Raw genomic sequence first — 19386 nt, forward strand, 5'->3', positions numbered from 1 at the left:
TCCTTGACTAAAGATTAGTACAGATCCTAAAGAAAAATAAACAAAACCATTCCAGTTGTTTTTTGGTTTTTTTTCCCTTGTGATGAATCCCTAAAGATTCCCTCTCTCTGTATTGATATTTTCATTATTTAATAGGTTTCAAGTACTAAAAGCTTGAGAGATAAATTTTTAATGTATCTAGTGTCTGATCATTATTACTTCAAAACACAATTTAAAATAAATAAATTTCAAAACCCCTAAAGTCTAAACTGCTGTGTCAAGCTAAATTCTCCCTAGACTTCTTCCTCTGAATATACAGTTAGCAAGCAGTATAGCTGAGAATTACAGAATAATGTGTTTGCATTAAAGAAAGAGTAAATCATCTTCCTAACAGTAAAAGCTGCTACAAGACTGTCTGTCTCCAGCCATACCTGTCATCTACATGCACTGCAAATTCCACACAGTTACAGTATATACTAATTTGAGCTTTTTGTATCTCTAGTATGTACCTATCAGGTCTCTGTTTTGTAACAATAATCAGTTCTTTTCAGGGCTTTTAACCCTAATTTCACTCTTAGTTCCCCCTTAATTAAATGGCAAGGCTCAGTGCCCTACATCTGCCATGTGCTTGCTTCAATTCTGTATGAACTGCAAATTACAAATCATTAATTCCCTGCTCAGACCAAGAACACGTCTCATTACATCATGGACGCACCATCTTCAAATACTGCGGAGCTGCTTTAACTGCTAATCTTCATAACATGGAAAACTTCCTTCTCAAACAATCCTCAAAACATCACAGGCCTTGCAAGCACAAAAAGAAAATCACCAACAAAGGCAAGAGATGAAAAACAGTCTGTGGAGGGACTGAGTTGTGTGTCAAACACTGCATTAACTGCACTCTTCCCTAAAGCAACCCAGCCAAACGCAGAAATGACAAGGATGAATCACTCTCGATGCCTTTCAAACACTTAGAAAGGTGTTTGTCAAAGGACTCGGATAACAAACACTCTGGTTTGAATATATTTCTGTTATCATTTACAGTCAGGAATCTCCAAGTCTGAGGGAGCAATGATCACTTTCATTTTTTTTAATATAAGATGTTAATTTCTCTTTCTCTGTGAGCCTATTTCTGCCATCACAAGTCACACTCCCATACATAAGGAAATTTATAATATTTCTCTTTTTTTTTATTTGCCTTTATTTTATTCCAATACATTACCTCTAACCCCCAAAAGAATCAAAGTAGCTTTTTCCTCTTGACGTATTCAGGACTGTAGCTTTACTGCCAGTCCTATCCATCCATCCATCCATCCCTCTTTGCATCATCTATATTTGAATCGACATAGAATAGAAAATCTGGAACTGCAAACAGCATCCTGTTGGAGGTCAGACTGAAGGCACACTCGCTGACCCAGTTCTATAAACAGAATACTGCTGCACTTCTGCACTGCCTCAGGTTTCCAAGTATGTGATCTCAGAAAGCACCTTCACAATTTGGCACTCAGGTAACACACGCTACATTAAAAACCATAAAAACAATTAGCAGCACATACTGGAGGCTGTGATCACTGACCAGAAGCAGGTAAGAAGATGGAGCTGCACATGACTACCAACCAACATGAAGCTACAGAGCAACGGCCCCTCTACCGAGGGGAGTCACTTTTTTCTAAAAACGTCCTGCTAATAAGTATCTGAATTTTAAAAAAATCTTACTGTGCTCCTTCTGTCAGCCTTCAACCCAGAGATAACACTGAATGCCGAAGTCTGACCTACTACTTGGTTTAAAAAGAAAGTATGCAAGGTAAATACTATAACAAGGTCATCTGTAGTCCTTTCATGTCAAGGGCACATATGCCAGGAAAAGCTCAGAATCACATTCATAATCTGACCTATAACCCTTACCACCACAAGATGTTTGTGTTGGTAGGCAAACTGGACATTCATATATTGCAAAGTTTTAGTATTTATAGTTAAGTCCGCCAATTTCTGAAGAAACGCCCAATAGGCAGAGGACAGCTTGACTAAAAAGGGTAAAACACTAGAAAACTTGAATACAGGCAGAGATTTCCTCCAGATTAACAGGGGTGTTGCTTTTCTGTCGAGACTGCCAGCAGCAGCCTACTCTCCACATGGCATCAGTGGGAAGAAGCTGCACCACAAGAGCATCCATCTCGAAAAAACACTGTGTCAGGCTCCGGGAAACCCCAATGGTTATCAATAAGCCCATGCACTGCATTAAATTATGTTTAAGTGAAGAGGATTATGTACTTGTTTAGCTGAAGAACATAAGCCACTGTGTATCTACCTTGATAAATCTCGGAATCTTCTAACACTGGAGCCTGTCATAGAAAAAAAAAAACAAAACATACGTTTCAGGGGACATCTTGGGATTCTTTGGAAGATGAAAAAATTATTAAGGAGAAAAGTAGGCTAACAAACTGTATTTGCTAAAGAAAGAGATGACAGCAAAAATAGCTACAATAAAACCCTTAGCAAGGGTGATGCTGACAATTCTCTTTGAGAAAGCACAAGCTAAGATGATTTGCACTGCTGAGAAAGTACAAGCTATGAAGATTTGCTCTGCTGCAGAGTCCCTTCATTTAGATTTCTATAGCATGCTCCTTCAACACTAATGATGCATATACTGTTCCTTAGCAATCATACCTGCATTCTTATAGGTAAAAAACTTAACACTATTTTGAAATTAATACTTTTGCACATTTCAAGCATAACTGATAAAAACCCTTGAGAATAATTTCAGCCCTCAGCCTGCCTTCTTTGTAGCAAACTATTTTCATAAAATTACTTCCTCCTGAAATGGTTAATTCAGAAAAAAATCCTCACACAGCATTAAAGTAGTCAGTGACATAAAAGCATTTCGTAACGACACAGATTATTCTTCCTCTTAAAGAAAAGATTATGGTGTCAATCCCTTGACAGTACTGCACTGAATAAACACTAGCTACTAGCTGGCATTTCAATTATCATGATACAGCAAATCTGTATCCTTTTAACTGCAGACAATCCAGATGACCTGGCAATCTATTTCCAAAATCTCTTTTAGATTACAGCATATCTGGAATTCCATAATGCTGCAGGCCAAATCCCACCTTGCTCTTCCTGCTCACGTACTGCAGCAGACAGAGACCCGCACATGATGTGACTACCCCCACTATTTGTGTAAAACGAATCAAGGAAAGTATCCTCTTTCTGGCACAGCCCACCAGCTACATTTTACCTTTCTGAAGCCCTAAAAAACAGACAGTTACTAAAATACAAAATAGTAACATCTCCTAAAATCACCCTAGATTCTCTTTCTCTGAAAGGTGTCATTTGTTTAGATCCTACAATCAGTTCACATGTATCAAAAGCAAGTAAAAAGAAAAAATACACTCTCTGTACACATTCCTAAGCCCTTCTAACATCTCAGGTTTCAAATGAAGCTGGGTGTATATTAAGATCCTTCTATGCATTTGTTGTCACATCAAAGATTACTCTTCCTCAAAGCTGAAGCAAGCACAAAAGAAATCTGACAGGCGTGTGTGTGTCTAAGGCAGTTTAGTAGAAACAGTCAGGAGTTCAGAGGAACTGCACTAAAAGCCACACTTTCAAGAAGGTACACCTGATTAACTCTTTCGTTAATCGCAGTTACTATCATCTGTTACAGGCTGGTGGTACATAACTTCCTGGCTCAAAATCTGAAACAACATACCTACCCCTCAGACCCGTGGCAAGATCTTTTCTGGAGCTATAAAACCAAAACACAAACCTCTTTCGCTGTTTGGCAGTGTTGGGAAAAGACCTCTACTGCTAATTTTTAAAATTTTAGTTAAGTCCATGCAATCTCTGAACATGTACAGGCTGCAAACTGCAAGGTCTCTGAGCCCTTGGAGCAAGGGAGTTGCCTCCTTTCTGTACCACTGCTGTGTCAACAGCAAACAGCGTCTGTTGGGCTCCTTCAAAGCAAGCACTTCCTTAGGGAGGACAAATAAACACTTCCAAGCTGCCACCAATGGACCTCGAGAAAGTAGAGCTTTCTGCCTTCCCTAAAATGCTGACAATATACCAGTCCGGGCCACAGAGGATTTGCCTTCTGCTTATGACAAAAACACCCACACCTCACTGGGCCATTTAAAAAAAATGGCCATGACTGTATTAAGATTAGTTACATAAAAACAGAATAAACGTATTTAAATGCATCAGAAGGCAGAAGTTTAATCACTTAAAAAGCAATTACATTTACCCTTAGTTATTTAAAAGGCTTGTCATAAGAATCAAACACATCAGGAAAAATCAAGGCTTGTTCAAAAAATTGTGTTGTAGTTTAGTATTTTGTAGTTATAAAGACATGCTTCATAAATTATGTACGTTAAGTGGATTGAAGGGAAATTCTGACTGTATTTTTAAATAAATACTGTCAAGACAGTTTGTGTTACAAATCCATCATCATTATCAAATTCCACAGTTTCTCCCTCAATATTCCACAAATCTACATTTATTTCTGTGTGAAAATGGCACTTGGCTCTTCATGGACTTGCCAACTCACGCAACCAACTTCAGTGAATCCTGGTAAGTGCCTTGTTAAGACCGATTCTAGCTGGTGAGAGAGTCTGAGCCTGGGATAGAGGGGTACAGTAAAACCAAAAGTGTTTTCAAAGCTACTTGTCTTGGAATTTTAAGCTGTCAGTAATATACACAAAACAGTTTTTGAGCTCGCCTCTAGTTCCTTCATTTTGCAGAGTTATTTTTGGACAAGAACTGCTTTATTGACCAATGAAAGTAAGCATCCATTTATGTTATCTATTTATCTAAGCTCTAAATAGCACTTAGGTAAAAGCACAGGAATGTTCCCATCAAATCAGACTTCCATAATACATTAAAAACTCCATCAGCTACCACTTACTAACATCAGATCTATAATCTTAACCAAATCTACTTTTTATAGCATACCTAAAAACATCTAAAAAATGCATTCAGGAAGGGCAGAGAGGGCCATATCTTGTCTCGTATTATTGGAATTATGTGGGAAACTCTGCTGACAATTTACTGTGAGTACAGATTACGTTGCTTTTACACGCTTGAGGACATCAAAGAGAAGGGTTATTTGAACTGAAACAAGAAAACCGGCAATTTCTTCCGCAGACATAAAAGGAACATCCACTACCATTGTTTCAGCACACACTAGTCTTTAGGTTTAACAAGTCCTTAAATCTGGTTTTGAAGCTATCTAATAGTTTACACTTTAAGATGCACAAACTGTGCAGGGTCTTCCTTTGAGCTTTAGGAAAAACTGCCTCCTCCTGCTTATCCTTCTATTAAAAAAAAAGAAATACAAAACCACTAACCTAATTCTTACAAAATTACTACAGAAAAAGTTTCACAATTAAATTGTTCAGGCATTAACATTAAGAGGAAATGAATGCTATCCAATAAAATATATCAAATTGATACTTTTGATGGCAATCACCAATTATCAGACTTATTTTTTCTATACCTTACATACTTAATTTCATAGAAATCATAGCTAATGATGCAATCATCTAGAAAAAGAACCTCGCATCACTCACTGTTTCTTACCTACTACTGCAGAGAGCTGATTTATCTGTGGGGTTGGAAATAATTTCCTTTTAAGTACTGCATAATCTTCAGGGCTTACTCAGATGGTCTGAACTCTACTGGGCCAGGAGGTACAGCAAGCCCTAACCCAGCATTTAACACATGTGCCTTGTGTGCACTCACACCTGAGGACCAAACCACAATTCCAGCCCCCTTTCCAGTGATCTTTCACATTCATGATTTATCTTTGTTAGTGCTGGGCACTGGGTGACCCTTTGGGTCTCCTGAAACCCTTGCTGTGGTAACACCAGTAGTGTGGCAGTTCCCACCACCCTGCTGCAGCACAACACTCTTCTGGTGGACTGACACAGAACAAGAGCACACACTAACTGGAAAATAAACACAAAGAAGTTTCAAGTTACATTTTAGTGTTATTTCTTAAACCACCTCGCTTGGGTAAAGGGGTTTTGAAAGCATCCTCCTCCGAAGGGTGGCAGAACAGTGGCTTCCTAAAACAGCTGTGCCATTAAAAGCACCGTATCATGTGCTGGCAAATATTGCTTCATGTGTAGCCAGACTACAGGCTGAGAGAAAAAAATAGGAAAAGAAAGTCAGCGAGCATATTTTCAGGCCATTTGTTATCGTAACAAACAGGCAGGGATCAAAATTCAATGGCCACACAAACTACCAGCAGTCACTGTAATTCAAACCCCACTGGCTGCTGCTTTCAAAACTATGCTGTGCATCTTTGCTCCCCACCTGCATTCTGCACACACTCCAACCTCAAGAAATTTTTTCTGAAGTTGTATGATTTATTTTAACAACAATAATTTTAAGTGTGTGCTAAAATCAACATGCAGGATGCAATCTTTACTTAAAAGAACTGGGAGAGAAATTGATACTAACTGAATAAAAAAATATTTAAAAGTAGAGTAATTGATTCATTAATCTGCCTTTATCTCTTTTCTGAACAATGGAAAGGAGATGTAATTAAGTAATATCAAATTACTCTGACTCAAAGTCACCCAGTGGTGCCTCTTGTCTTTTCAAAAGGTATAGAATGGACAACCAATTCAAAAAGTAAAGAAAAAATCTGGCTATGGCATCTATTAGTACCATAACAGAACACTGCATGCCATCTCTGCACTATTTCTTAAGACCTTGGGAATGCCAACCAAGGACCAGTATCCTGCATTCCAGAATGCTCCTAGACCAGAACCTTACAAAGCAGTTTTATCACATCCTCTCTAATGTGATGAACACTGTTAAACATAATTCTGCCTTACCATGGGCACAGTGATCAGGTTAGCACACCAAACCCTTCCAATATATATCACTCCTCAGAAATAACATGTCTTCCTGAGGAATCATTCATTCATACCTCTAGCAAGACTTCCAGGTCACTGTCATTTATGCCTAACACACTTCCAAACATCGTCATAACTCCTGCACCCCTCCATGTTTCGGTGCAGTAATATTCATTATACTGAACGCAACTGGGCTACTACATCCAGAGAAACTGTAAATATAAACAACAGCACATTCTTGTATCTTCCATGTACAGAGGAATTTAGAGACAGAAATGGCCACTGAATCATCTGGTCTGGCTTCCTGCAAACACCAAACCATGAGCACTTGTTCACTCACCAAGGCTATGGTTAGAGATAATAACCTGGTGATGCTCCTCATCCAGCCATACATTTCATTCACATCCCCCATCATTCCAGCACAAACACTCCTGTCCATAATAAATCAAAACAAATATTTTTGTGCCTTTTACTGGATTATTTTTCAGTCAGAGTTGAGGGGACAGAAAAGGAAAAGGTCCAGGACACAAACAGTCAGAATACACCTATTTCCCCAGGCTGCCAAGCAGTGAGATGTGTTGGAAGAACAAATACACAGAACAAGTTGCAGGCCTGGGGAACTACATAAACCAGCACTGAATTTGAACCTTAGAGATCAATTATATACTCCTATTCTGTCAGCAGGAGCATTTCAGAAGGTTGTAGTCCTCCTCCCAGCTCAAGCCTGTAACCTCCCCTACACCCTCACAGATGACCATCCCACTATAGTTGCATTAAAATGCCTACACACTGCCAACCCCTGCACTGAGGGGCAGGGAGGAATCCCACATGTTTAATCAACCCTTCTCCCTCCAAACACACATGAAATACGACTGGGGGCAGGGAGCAAGGAGGAACACCCAGTTTAAGCACAGGAACAAATGAAACATTAAAGGTGAGGGTATAGCAAAACCCACTCCTGCTGAAGACAGGAGGGTGACAGAGGAACAGCAGCCTCTCTGAAATGGAAACTGCCCAAGCCAGAAAGAGAAAGAGAACCATGACTTTCCTACACTATTCATCCATTGTTTGATAAAGGAACATCCACAAAAGCACTTAATCTTAAAACACAATATTCTATTCAGGAAAAAAATAAACCACCCCAACACAACTGTGCTCCTCCCTTGCCAGTCCCTAATCTGTGTGACGTGGTTCACAAATCATTCAGCTACTGTCAGCTGGAAGGAGCAAACTCAAGATGTAGCAGGAATGCAGTTACTGCAATTCCTTACTCAAAGCTTCAAACCACCACACTGCACTGTGGAGTGGCACACACGCAAATAACACCGCATTGCCAGCAATCCTAATTTTTTGTTAACATTTAACTACTTAACAACTACATACAAACACTGATAAGGATTAAGATAAACAGTTATCTGATAATTCTGAGAAATATAAGCATTGTCCTTCAAAAAGACTAACTTGTATGTACAACTTTTTAAGTAGTACCAAAAAGATGGTTTACATCAGACATTTCTTGAACTTCTGAACATTAATCAGTGCAATGTCAACTTTTCAAATGGCTTGCTGGAGTACATCACATAGTAAATTGAGTTTAATATGTAAGGAAGATAATGTAAAGAAGCCTGCACTACCCACTAGACTCATTACATCCTTTGCTTTAGTCACTTTAAAATTTAATAAAATCAGCTATAGTTCCAGTATAACAAAATCTATAGTTCCAGAAAGGAAATCTAAACACAATGAATGGGTTTTATGGTAGAATCTCAAAGAACTAAAACAGGAAACTGCTCACTTTTTAGTGTGTCTGCAAAAGGTATTTTACTGCTTTTATCTGTAAGCAAGATTTGATGTTGAGAAACCCCATACAAAATCTGTACATTTAAGTAGACAGAGGGAAAGCATATCTGTAACATAAGATGACTTCCTAATTTTGCAAAAGAAACATAACCAACAATAATTTGACAAAATAAACTCATTTTTATTCTACAAAAATGTCAAAACACAGCTTCCGTGAAGAGTAAAGATTGTTCCTGGTTGCACTAAAAAGAGTTAAACAGCAAAATCCCTGGGAGATAAGCTGGATTCAAAGAAACAAACGGTGATTAAATCAACACACAGATACTGTTACTTGCATCTGTTTTCTTAGCTGACTGAATCTGAAGAAACTGTCAACTACCAGAGATTAATTTTCTCCATACATCACAAGAAATTAGCATATCTAGTACTAATCGTGCTTTAGTGTTCACCTTTTGTTCACATTCCCAAACATATTATGGATACTAGAAGCACAAATACATCTTGGTCCCATGCTTGCCGACTCACCACAGCCTGTCATTAGTAAGTATACTAATTGTCTAGCACAAAGAACCCCCAAATACAGTGTCATCTTATGCCTGATGACTACAAAGCACCTCACACAGAACTCTATGGAAATAATTCCTCTATCACTGAAAGCATCTGTAATCCTGGTTCTGATCCTCATAACAAAGTGCCCAATTTAAGCCTGTAAAATGATGGCAACAAAAGCAAGTCTAGGTAAGCATAAGTGCACCTTTTCCTGGTCAGGCATTTATCAAGGAATTTTTCAAAGGAACCACACTTGCTTCTACACCCTGCTTTCAGAAAGGAAAACATTTCACTAAAGAAAATTCTGGGAAAGCCCCTCAAAAATACCTGAAGCTGACTGTGACTCAGGATAACTATTACAATCAGTTCTATTTTGAAGTCTAAGAGATTTCTTTTTAGAATGAACAATCTGTCTTGGACTGCTACTTGGTTACAACAAAGTATGTATTAGACAGTATGTCTGTTATGCCTTTGTTTGAAGGAATATGAGAGTTAACATTGAAAAATAAATGTTTTTCTAAACTTTGGCCAAGGTAAACATAATGTTCTTAGGAAACAATTAGAAATACTTAGGAAACACCAAGTATTATGGAGCCTGAACTAAGAGAAAAGTACCTGTAACTACTCACTTTATTGCAATAATGATGGAATTGGTCCATTTTCATAACAGCAGTGTCATACTGAACAACACCCGGGAGGCAGACTGACTACAAAGGATGTTTATTTAACTAGACCTAGAACGCTTGTCCCCATCACTATCTGTTACTCTGCTCTTCAGCATTAAATACAGGAGTATATTTTGCTTATTTACAAACTTGCCCAGATCTCCGTATTTTTCACTCCTTTTATAAAAACATTCTTTTACAAGTCTTTGTACACCGAATTGAGTTTTAAAATAATCATGAGCATCTGAAGAGATGCTATCAATCCCAGAGTAAATCCCACTGCACGTCTGCCAGAGGAGTCAAACAGAGGAAGAGACGAAAGAGTAACTGCACAAGCCCACGTCTCGAGAGAAGGAGAAGCTGCATTTCATGGACTCAGAACTGAATATGAGGCTACAATATTTCCCAAACCCCCAATTAAACGACATACATACATAGGTATGTGTGTATACACAAAAAGATACACATAGAGAGACGTGCACCGTATGAGCAGCACACAAATGAGGGACATTACTATGGGAAGTTCTTCATAAATGCAGGAAGCAGCAATTGCTCTTATATATGTGTCTGTAGAGTGCATTTTGAATCTTGTATGTCAAAAACATTCAGAAGATTGTATTCTGGACTCCTGTATATTTAATTAAAAATTGTCTACGTGATTCTTCTTTTGTCAAACACAGACCTTTTAAAAAATTTCTTTCCATTAACAAGGCACTGTTAAGCATATCATAGGGATTTGACAAACAGTACATGAGCCTATTGCACAGGACCCTTGGAAGATAATTTTATTCTCTTTTTTAATTCCATATTGTAGCAGGTGAAAGGAATCTAAGCTCGAACTGCTATTAGAATTTTTGATTACCAGAACTGTCCAGCTCCATCATCATCCTTCAGAAACATTACGGTTGCCAAACTTAAACTGCAACACGATGCAGAAGTGATACTGCATTGATCGGCAAGTTTCGGGAACAGACGATTTAGCTTCCCTGCATTTACCCAAATGGATCTGCATTATATAAAATGAGCACCTCAATGGAACTGTTAGAGTTCTCCATATCTGTTGTGATTTCAGGGAAAAGGTCCTCTTAAGCCATGTGGTCACAAAAATTATTGTGCAAGTGACTTAGAAGGTCTTCTGCTCAGACTCACCAGATGGATCAGCTTTCTCTCTGCTGCCAGTAAATGCTGAATGTGTAACTTCCACAATTGCATCTGTAATCCTAGGGTTATAATATCCTCTATCGTGTTTCGCTGAAGCTTTGGAATTCATACTCAATTAAAATAAAGCTATTTTCCAAAGGAGTTTTAAACCAAATGTGCATTCAAAAAGGTGTCGCTTTCAGTTTTGTTGTTTGGGTTTTTAATTAAAATGCTGTCTCAGATCTCGAAGGTTCCTTTTTAGCTTCCAATGCACACCATTTGCACCTAAGTTTGCTATTTAAGTGATGAGCAAATACAAAAGTGGAAGTGAAAGAGACAATTACTTGGCAGAGTAATTGTTGCTAAAACTCCTGCCAATCACAAAACCGCTAAAAATTATATTCTAACAGTTTTAGTTTTATGTATTTTTATGTATAACCATGAAAGCATTTTATATCGTGAATGACACTGGCTCACAATTTTGCTGTTCAAAGCAAACTATAAAAACAGACTTCCATTTTTTGCTAGCTGATTTTACTTTCTGAGTCTGTATTTTGGTTCCATGACCAGTATTTGAGTATTAATGCTACATTTATATCATATCCACTGATGTAAATCATTACCAGGAAAAAAAAAACAAACGGAGTAAGAGCACCATCATTTGATTTAGTAGCCTTCAAAAAGCCTGGTGATAGCATTACACTAGGTGATGCCACCTTAGTCATTACAATATGCTTAGAACACAGAATTCAATAAGGTGTCAAGAAGTTCTTCCCTGTGATTACAGACATCTGCTATGCATATCTACAAATCTGGCATCTTGTTACCTAAAAATACTAGAAAGACGAAGACAAAACGAGTAAGGCTTTAAAGCCTCCTTCCAATTACTATCTGCCCTGAAGACGGAGTTATCATTTCAATCAGGTGTGTAGTTTTGCTAGGATAACGCGTCCCTCATCAATGTTCTCCTTATTTTAGAGGTGTAGAAACCCGGCCAAGACCCAAGTCTACGAATCACCTCCGACCACGAATCGCACGGCAGGTGACCTACAGCGTACAAATCCGGTCACTATGTACAAAGCCCGAGGAAGACCTCTCCTCGCCTCGCCTTCCACGGATTCGGAACTGGCAGCGGAATGAGACCCCTGGGCCGGGGGGGTGGCAGACAAAGCGCCGCTCGCCCGGAGCCGCAGGGCCGGCTCGCCCCGCTCCCTCCCAGGGCGGCGCCCGCCGCAGCACCGAGGGGAGCCGGCAGCGAGAGGAAACGGCGACAAAGCCGAGCCGATCCCCATCCCGGGGGACATCCCCTTCGCCACAGCCAAAGCGCTGGGCGCAGGTGACAAAACGCCCCCAAAAAGAAGCCTCCCCAGAAAGCCGCCCCGCCCTGGGTGCGGGGAAGGACGGGGCCGGCTGTCAGCAGCGGCGCTGCGGGGGGACCCGGCGGCCCGCGCAGCCTTTTGTTGTTTGCGCGGCGGCGGATGAGAAGGCGAAAGAATTAAACACCGCGCACACCCACACCCAAACACACACCCGGCCCGCCGCCCCCGGCCCGGGCGGCTCCCCCCGCTCACCGCTCGGTGCTGCAGCTCGGGCGATGTGCGCAGCGCTCGCTGGGGCGGCGGGGGCCGCGCAGCCCGCGGCGGGGAGGCGGCCGGAGGAGGATGTCAGCGATGGGCGGGCGGAAGGGAGGAAGGAAAGGGGTTTTTTGGGGGGGAGAGAGAGGACCGGAGAGAGGGAGGGAGGGAAGGAAGGAAGGAAGCGGGTCAGCACCGCAGCGCACTCAGTGCTCCCCCTCCCCCCGCAGCGGTGACAGGCGGGCGGTGGGCGCCGGCGGAGCGGGGGCTGACAGCTGCCGGCAGCCGCCAACACCGCCCCGCTGCTGCTGCTGCTGCCGCTGCGGCTGCGGCCGCCGCCCCTGTCCCGCCCCGCGCTCCCCTCCCTCCCTCCTTCCCTCCCTCCCGCCCCTCCTGACATGGCGGCTCCCCCCCCTTCTCCCACAAGCGCCCGCGCGCCCTTCTTTCCCACCGCCCCCCACCCATGGCGTCATCCCGGCCGGGCACGGTCCCCAGGGATGTCAAGGGTTCAGGTGCATCCCCGAGGCTGCTGGACCTCGACAGGGCCTTGTCTGCCCGAAGTGTGTGTCAGCGAAGAGCAGAACACGGCGTTGCATCGGGGCGCCCTCCGTTGGCACTTGGGGTGGTTTCGCTCCAGAGCGGGGGCACCGGTGCTGATGCTCTTTGCGCTGGTTTTTGGCCCAGTGCTGTGGAAAAGAAGTTCAGGGTTTTGGTGACTGTAGGGCTCGTGAAACTGATGCCTCTGTCTGAGCTGAACGCCTCTGGGAAAATCTCCTCACTTTAAAAGGGACATTGAGGTGCAGGAGCATGTCCATTAAGGGGCAACAAGGCTCATGAAAGGTCTAGAAAACACATCTTGTGAGGAAGGACTGAGAGAGCTGGGAGATGTTTAGTCTCGAGGAGGAGGCTCAGGTGGGACCACATTGCTCTCCTACCTGAAAGGAGGCTGTAGTGAGGTTGGAGCCGGTATCTTCTACCATGCCTGCAGCAAGAGGACTAGAAGAAATTACCTTAAGATGAGACAAGGGAGATTCAGATTGGATATTAGGAAAAAAATTTTCACCATTAGGGTGGTCAGGCATTGGAATAGGTTGCCCAGGCAGGTGGTGGAGTCACCATCCCTGGAGGTGTTTAAGGGGTGTCTGGATCTGGCGCTGGGTGATGTGGTTTACAGATCTCAGTGGCAGTGATGGGTTGACAGCTGGACTGGATGATCTTCAAGGTCTCTTCCAGCCTTGATGATTCTGTGAAATGCACATGAAGAGCTCCACAGCATGTGGTGGCTCACGGAGCAATCACAACAGAGGAAACAGGCTGAAGGACAAATTGTGTGGTGAAGGCTGTGCCCCCCCTTAGGGCTCAGTGTGTGCTGCTAATATATTTCAATGCCCTTGTCTTTGTTCCACGCGGAACTAAGCGAAAAATCCCTTCTCTTCTACAGGTTTACACATGAAAAGACAGACCTCTGTGAGAACTCAGTGACACTTGTCACAAGAATTATTTCTTTGCCTCAGCTTCTAATTTCATTCCTACTCTCGCTAGAGAGGAAGGAACAGCCACTGTATTTTCTTTATGTTGTGTTCCATTAGGTAGAAGTTAAGCCCTGAGATTTGGGAGGAATTGAGGTCTGAGATGAAAGAAAAGCAGTAAAATGAACATTGTAAATCATCAGAGGATAGTGACAACCTAACTTAATGAAAGAATTATATTATGGTGCATTATCATCTGAGCTCCACATGGAATAGAATAGCATTGTTCAGTTGGAAGGGACCTGCAATGACCATCTAGTCCTCCTGCCTTGTGTAACCCTGAAGTACCTACAGGGTATGAATCACAAACTAATGGAAACATAAGGAGGTATAGTGGTAAATCAAAATGTGCAGCCTCACCTAAATGCTAATATTAAAAATATTCAAGGAAAGCAGAGCTTACATCTATTTGCTCTCACATACAGCACTGAGCAAGTCTACAGAATGGCAGATGTGAGAACAGGAGTCGGGTGAGAAAGCAAGACTCCTAAGAATAAGCAGGAAGTTGGAAGAGGAATCAAAGCTAATGCTGTTGTCAAAGAGGCAGAAGAACAGGAAGAGCCACAGAAGCCCACAAGAAACAAAACAAAGTTAGACGAACATGGATAGTCTGCAGACTGCAAATACAGAGAATTACTGTTGGATTTGAAAAGCTGAGGGAAATGAAGTATACTTACTGAACTCCACTCACTGATTGGTATCTTACAAGGTCAAGCCATACAACGAAAACCAATTTTGATATTAGTATTTCAGAGCAGCAGCTTCTTGTGTTCTTCGTCTCCATTTAAAACTTTTCCCTGGGAATTTTGTATTGATGGTTTACCATAATATTTTAGTTTTGACAGGCGATACAGCCTAACTATGACAATGTGAAATATGTGTTTGCGCAGTAATATGAAAGGGAAAAAAAGAGATTGAAGGGCATTCCTTTATACAAACTACTTTTTAAAGAGTCATGCCAATTGGTCTACAGGTTCAGAGTATTTTCATGAATATGCAAGAGATTTAATTAAAAATAGAACATGCCCTAATTACATAATTATGCAAGAGAACTGATTCAAAGGAACCACTCCTGCCTTTTGAATAAACAATATTCATTGCTTTCTTCCTATCACACATTTGCTTTAAAAGATTTCCTGCAATTAGCTGCTTACCCGAGGGATGTGAGCATCTCTGAACAAAGCAACTACTCCAGCTATGACCCTGATTCATAATATGCTGGCTAATCAAGTATACGTGTGCTGGCAATTTCCCACATAAGCAGCACACACTATAAGCTCCCTCCTGCAGGAAGGCTGATTAGCTCAGTGGAACTAAAGTGCAGTTTTACTCGTGTTTATGGCACACAGATAGACACAGGAGAGATTTGGCAAATGCACCTCTTCCTCAAAGCTTCTGCCTGACCTGAAATATCCAAAGAGTTCCTCTTCATTTGGATCTTGTTTTTCCTGTCTCATCTACATAAAATTATCCAGGTTCATCTAGCCATAAGAACTATTTACTGCCCACATTTCCATTTTCTCTTAGGGAACTAGTTATGATGTATGCCCTGCTTTTGGGATTAAATTATCTAGACATGCTGTCTCTAGAATATTCTTTGTCTACCACCATCAAGGTCACCATGGTTTTCTGCAGACATCTGCGTGGATACTAAAACAAAACCCCAAAACACATTATTTACAGTGCTGGGTTCTTTATTCTCAATATACCAATTTCCTTCCTCTCCCAGAAGAGAGAGGGAGGTTTGTAATTCACAGTGGGGGAGCAAAAAGCAAACAGCTCAACTAATGCAGCACAAAGCCCTTGGGTTTTTGAAGTGCAACAGTGTGAGAAATACACACAGCAAACTTAGGTCGGTTTAACTGACATCCAGAAATAGAACAAGCCTCTCTAAAGAAATTCAGGTTCACTTCATTTAGGAAGTGTGGGTCATTTTACTTTAGCTTTGTATGAAAAAAAAAAAAATCCATCTGTCTTAGATGATCTTTCCACCAAAAGAGAGGTTTCTTTTTTTAAAAAAATCTACTCCTACAGTCTCTAAAATCTATGACTTCATTTTAGAAGTAGGGGCCACAATAAAGCACTACATTGGAATAATTTCAACTGCTTCTAAAGTGCTGTTTAAAAGCATCCTGGCAATAATAAATATTGAAAGGTCAGATTCAGCAACCTGTCTGGCTTTTCATCACAATCACTTGACAGTTGCATATGCTTTTAGTTTGTATTTCCTACAAGAACATCCTTTATGGAAAAGTGGAAACATAAAAATCATTGCTCATGATTCTGAAGTGTCAAATACACAGTCCCAGGCACAATTTTAGCCCAACTCTTCTGTGCATATGTGCAATTACTGCATGCAGAGCTATCTTGTTATCAGGGAGTTCAGGCACTTTGGGGTGAAAGGACTGTGTTTTGCTTCACTTGACTCATTGTCAAGATGCCTGAACTTACCATTGGGAACCCACTGTTAGGCAAGGCATTAATTCTAAGTAAAATAAACACTGATCATGATCCTGCTTCCCAAGTCAATAAGCTTTATTTACATGCAAGTGAATTCTCTTTTTTCAGAGTCACAAGGATTTCTAGGAAGCTGTAACAAATGAAAGCCACTGTGCTTTTCCCTTCTGTTTTCCATCCACAGAGAAATAATAAGAAAATAAAGCATGCAGTGTTCAGTCAACTCTTAACAGTTAATTTTTGTTATTTTTTTCAAACAGAGCAGAATGCTTACACTGGGCATGACCATTTTATTAACAACATATTTTTTCATCTCTCAATTATTACAGAGCTATGCTATTACTAAAGACCAAAAGGTACTGACTGAAAGGTTTAAGCAGGACATTGAATTAGCTTTAAAACACTTCTACGATGAAAAACAGACTTCTAAACCTCAGGTAATACCAGTAAAGTAACGACTGGAAAGCTAGAAACTTAAATTAGAGAATTTGCATGTCGATATTAATATGAACATAAAGATAAATACTCGACAATTTCAGCAACACATATATATTTATATATCCCAATTTCCACTTTTATCTTCATAGTAAATGATTAAGGAGCTAAGAATTGCACTCTTTGACAATCTCTAATACTCTATGCTGTATGAATTTACAGATGCTGTCAGTATTTTCCAAGATCCTACTTCTAAGCATCAAAATCCCCAACAGGTTAAAGGTTTGCAGAGGAGAGCTCATGATGATAATTAGATTTGTATCTTTACTCCTTGCATTCAAAGAGTAGGTTCCCACCTCTACAAAGGAACGTTTACACCACTACATACTTACTGTGCTCAACCAGCAATTTCTGTTGTGCCTTTACTTCTGCCATACCTCTCATTTCATTGAGAGATGAAGCAACTTCCTTACTTGTTTCTGTATACTGTAGTCAGCTAATAGTTGACTATCCAACACCTTTCTAGCTTGGAAATACTCTCTTCTCTATATTCACTCTGCATGGCTTTTAGTTTTTTTACATGAAGAAGGATAACATTCCATTTATGCTCCTCCCTTCCTTCCTCTATACTTTCACTTCTCAGTGAGTTTATTCTCTCTTGGGGTTCCAGTTGTTCATTCAAGGTTATGAGGACTATTAATCACTGCATATGAGTCACAGGAAGTTACATTTATTTCTCTATTCACCTACCTCAGCCACTGAACCATTGCACAAGTGTATTAAATATTCCAGAGGAAATAAAAAACATGCTCTTGGTGGAATATCAGTCTTGGCCACTACTGGTATAAGAACATTTGGTCTGTGGTACAGGACTTCTGTTCACCCTCCCATATCCTTACTTCCCAACTATGACTCAGCTCCCTTTTTTACCTTTATATTGGGATGAGGCCTAGTATTGATAGGAAAAAAGTTTATTCCACAAACACAACAAACAGACAAACATAAAATCCTGTGTCTGTGTTCAAACCCAGGAACATGTAGGTAAAAGCAGCAAAATTCTAAGTGCCTGCTTTACTACTACTTACATTATTCCCTTCCCTTTCTTTGAGCACCAGCTCTGTACAGTCTGTCAGCATTCCTTTACAGAGATTTGCTAATTCATCAGGCTTTGCTGCCAGATTACTTGCAAGTAGATTAGGTGAGACTTGATAATCTCGGTAGTCATTGTAGGATCCATGGTGAGGGAGGCTTTTAGATAACCTTTTCTCATTAAATTCTATAGAATTTCATTATGAAAAATGCTTTTTCCTAAAAAAAAAGAAAGAAAAAAACCCCAAAAAAACCCCAAACAATAAACACAAAACAACCTGTGAGCTCTGTGATTGTAATTTCAGTCACACGTCACTGTAAATCTGCGATGATTTCACTAACCAGTATGAAACATTTTCTTATTTTTAGAAGTGAATCTTTGAAAATATAGGAAAGGCCTTAATTTCTGCAACCAGTACCAGGCAGAGATACAGACTGGGACATGAACTCATCTCAGTACCAGGAAAACTGGTGCTTCCTCGTGGAGATACAGGAGATGTATTCTCTCTATTCTCATTAAGAGTACTACATACATTTACAGAAGAAGGAAGTTGTGATTTTTCAGATGTTGCCTTTTATTAAAGCTTATGCATAAGATAATTACAAGAAATGCTAATGCCAGTGTATGCCTGTATGTGACCTTTTCTAATTTGCACATACTGATGAAAGAGAACTAAGTCTCCAAAGTCTAAAAGGCACTGCAGATAACCACCTCATCTCATCTCTTTCTAAATGTAGTTATCAAACCCTATTGAAAACCAAGGAGGCATCTTGCCTTTCCTGCCCAAGAACCCTGCTCCTCCAGTGTTCAGTCTCTCGGGTAATATATACATACAGATAGTGTGCCAAACTGTGTTATTTTTTTTCTAGCTCTTTTCCCTGGCTAGTGATTGGCCCCATTTCTCTATGTGTTTGCATTTCTAAGGAAGTGCTCAAAGGTAATACTTCTTTTTTAGATGTTTAATTAAATTGTTATAGAGAAAGATTCTTCCCTGGATAACCCTCTTAGCTGGTCCTTCCTCCGCTCACCTGTCTAGCAGATTCTGCACTCCTTTCTCCCCTCCCGACCAATCAATTTGCTTGGCTAAACAAACTGAACTTTTAATCTCTTAAAGAGAGATTCTACATCTCCCTGATTATTCAATTTGTCCTTCTCTGCTCCCATTTGCTTCATCTTTCTTGAGCTTAATATGCTGCAATTGTTTGTGCCACAGTCACTGTAGAAAATGCTTGCTCCTAAGTCTGATTTATCAGTAACCTCCCTTTCAGTTGATGTATTCCTTTTCTGCACATGCCACAGTAA

The 19386-nt window shown here is 40.6% G+C and overlaps 1 protein-coding gene across 6 annotated transcripts in view; it reads right to left on the reverse strand.

The window, feature by feature from the left end:
* The window catches only part of KLC1 (kinesin light chain 1), a 50239-nt gene extending 37334 nt beyond the window's left edge, over positions 1-12905 (reverse strand). For all 6 annotated transcript variants that reach the window (XM_050336948.1, XM_050336949.1, XM_050336947.1 and 3 more), the window contains exon 1: positions 12571-12905. The gene's annotated coding sequence lies outside the window, so the exon portion shown is untranslated. The remainder of the gene's footprint in view (positions 1-12570) is intronic.
* Positions 12906-19386: the final 6481 nt, after the last annotated feature.

The sequence above is a fragment of the Myiozetetes cayanensis genome, unplaced genomic scaffold (genome assembly GCF_022539395.1).
Source record: "Myiozetetes cayanensis isolate MyiCay16 unplaced genomic scaffold, myiCay2020 scf6-25, whole genome shotgun sequence".
Lineage (NCBI taxonomy): Eukaryota > Metazoa > Chordata > Aves > Passeriformes > Tyrannidae > Myiozetetes > Myiozetetes cayanensis.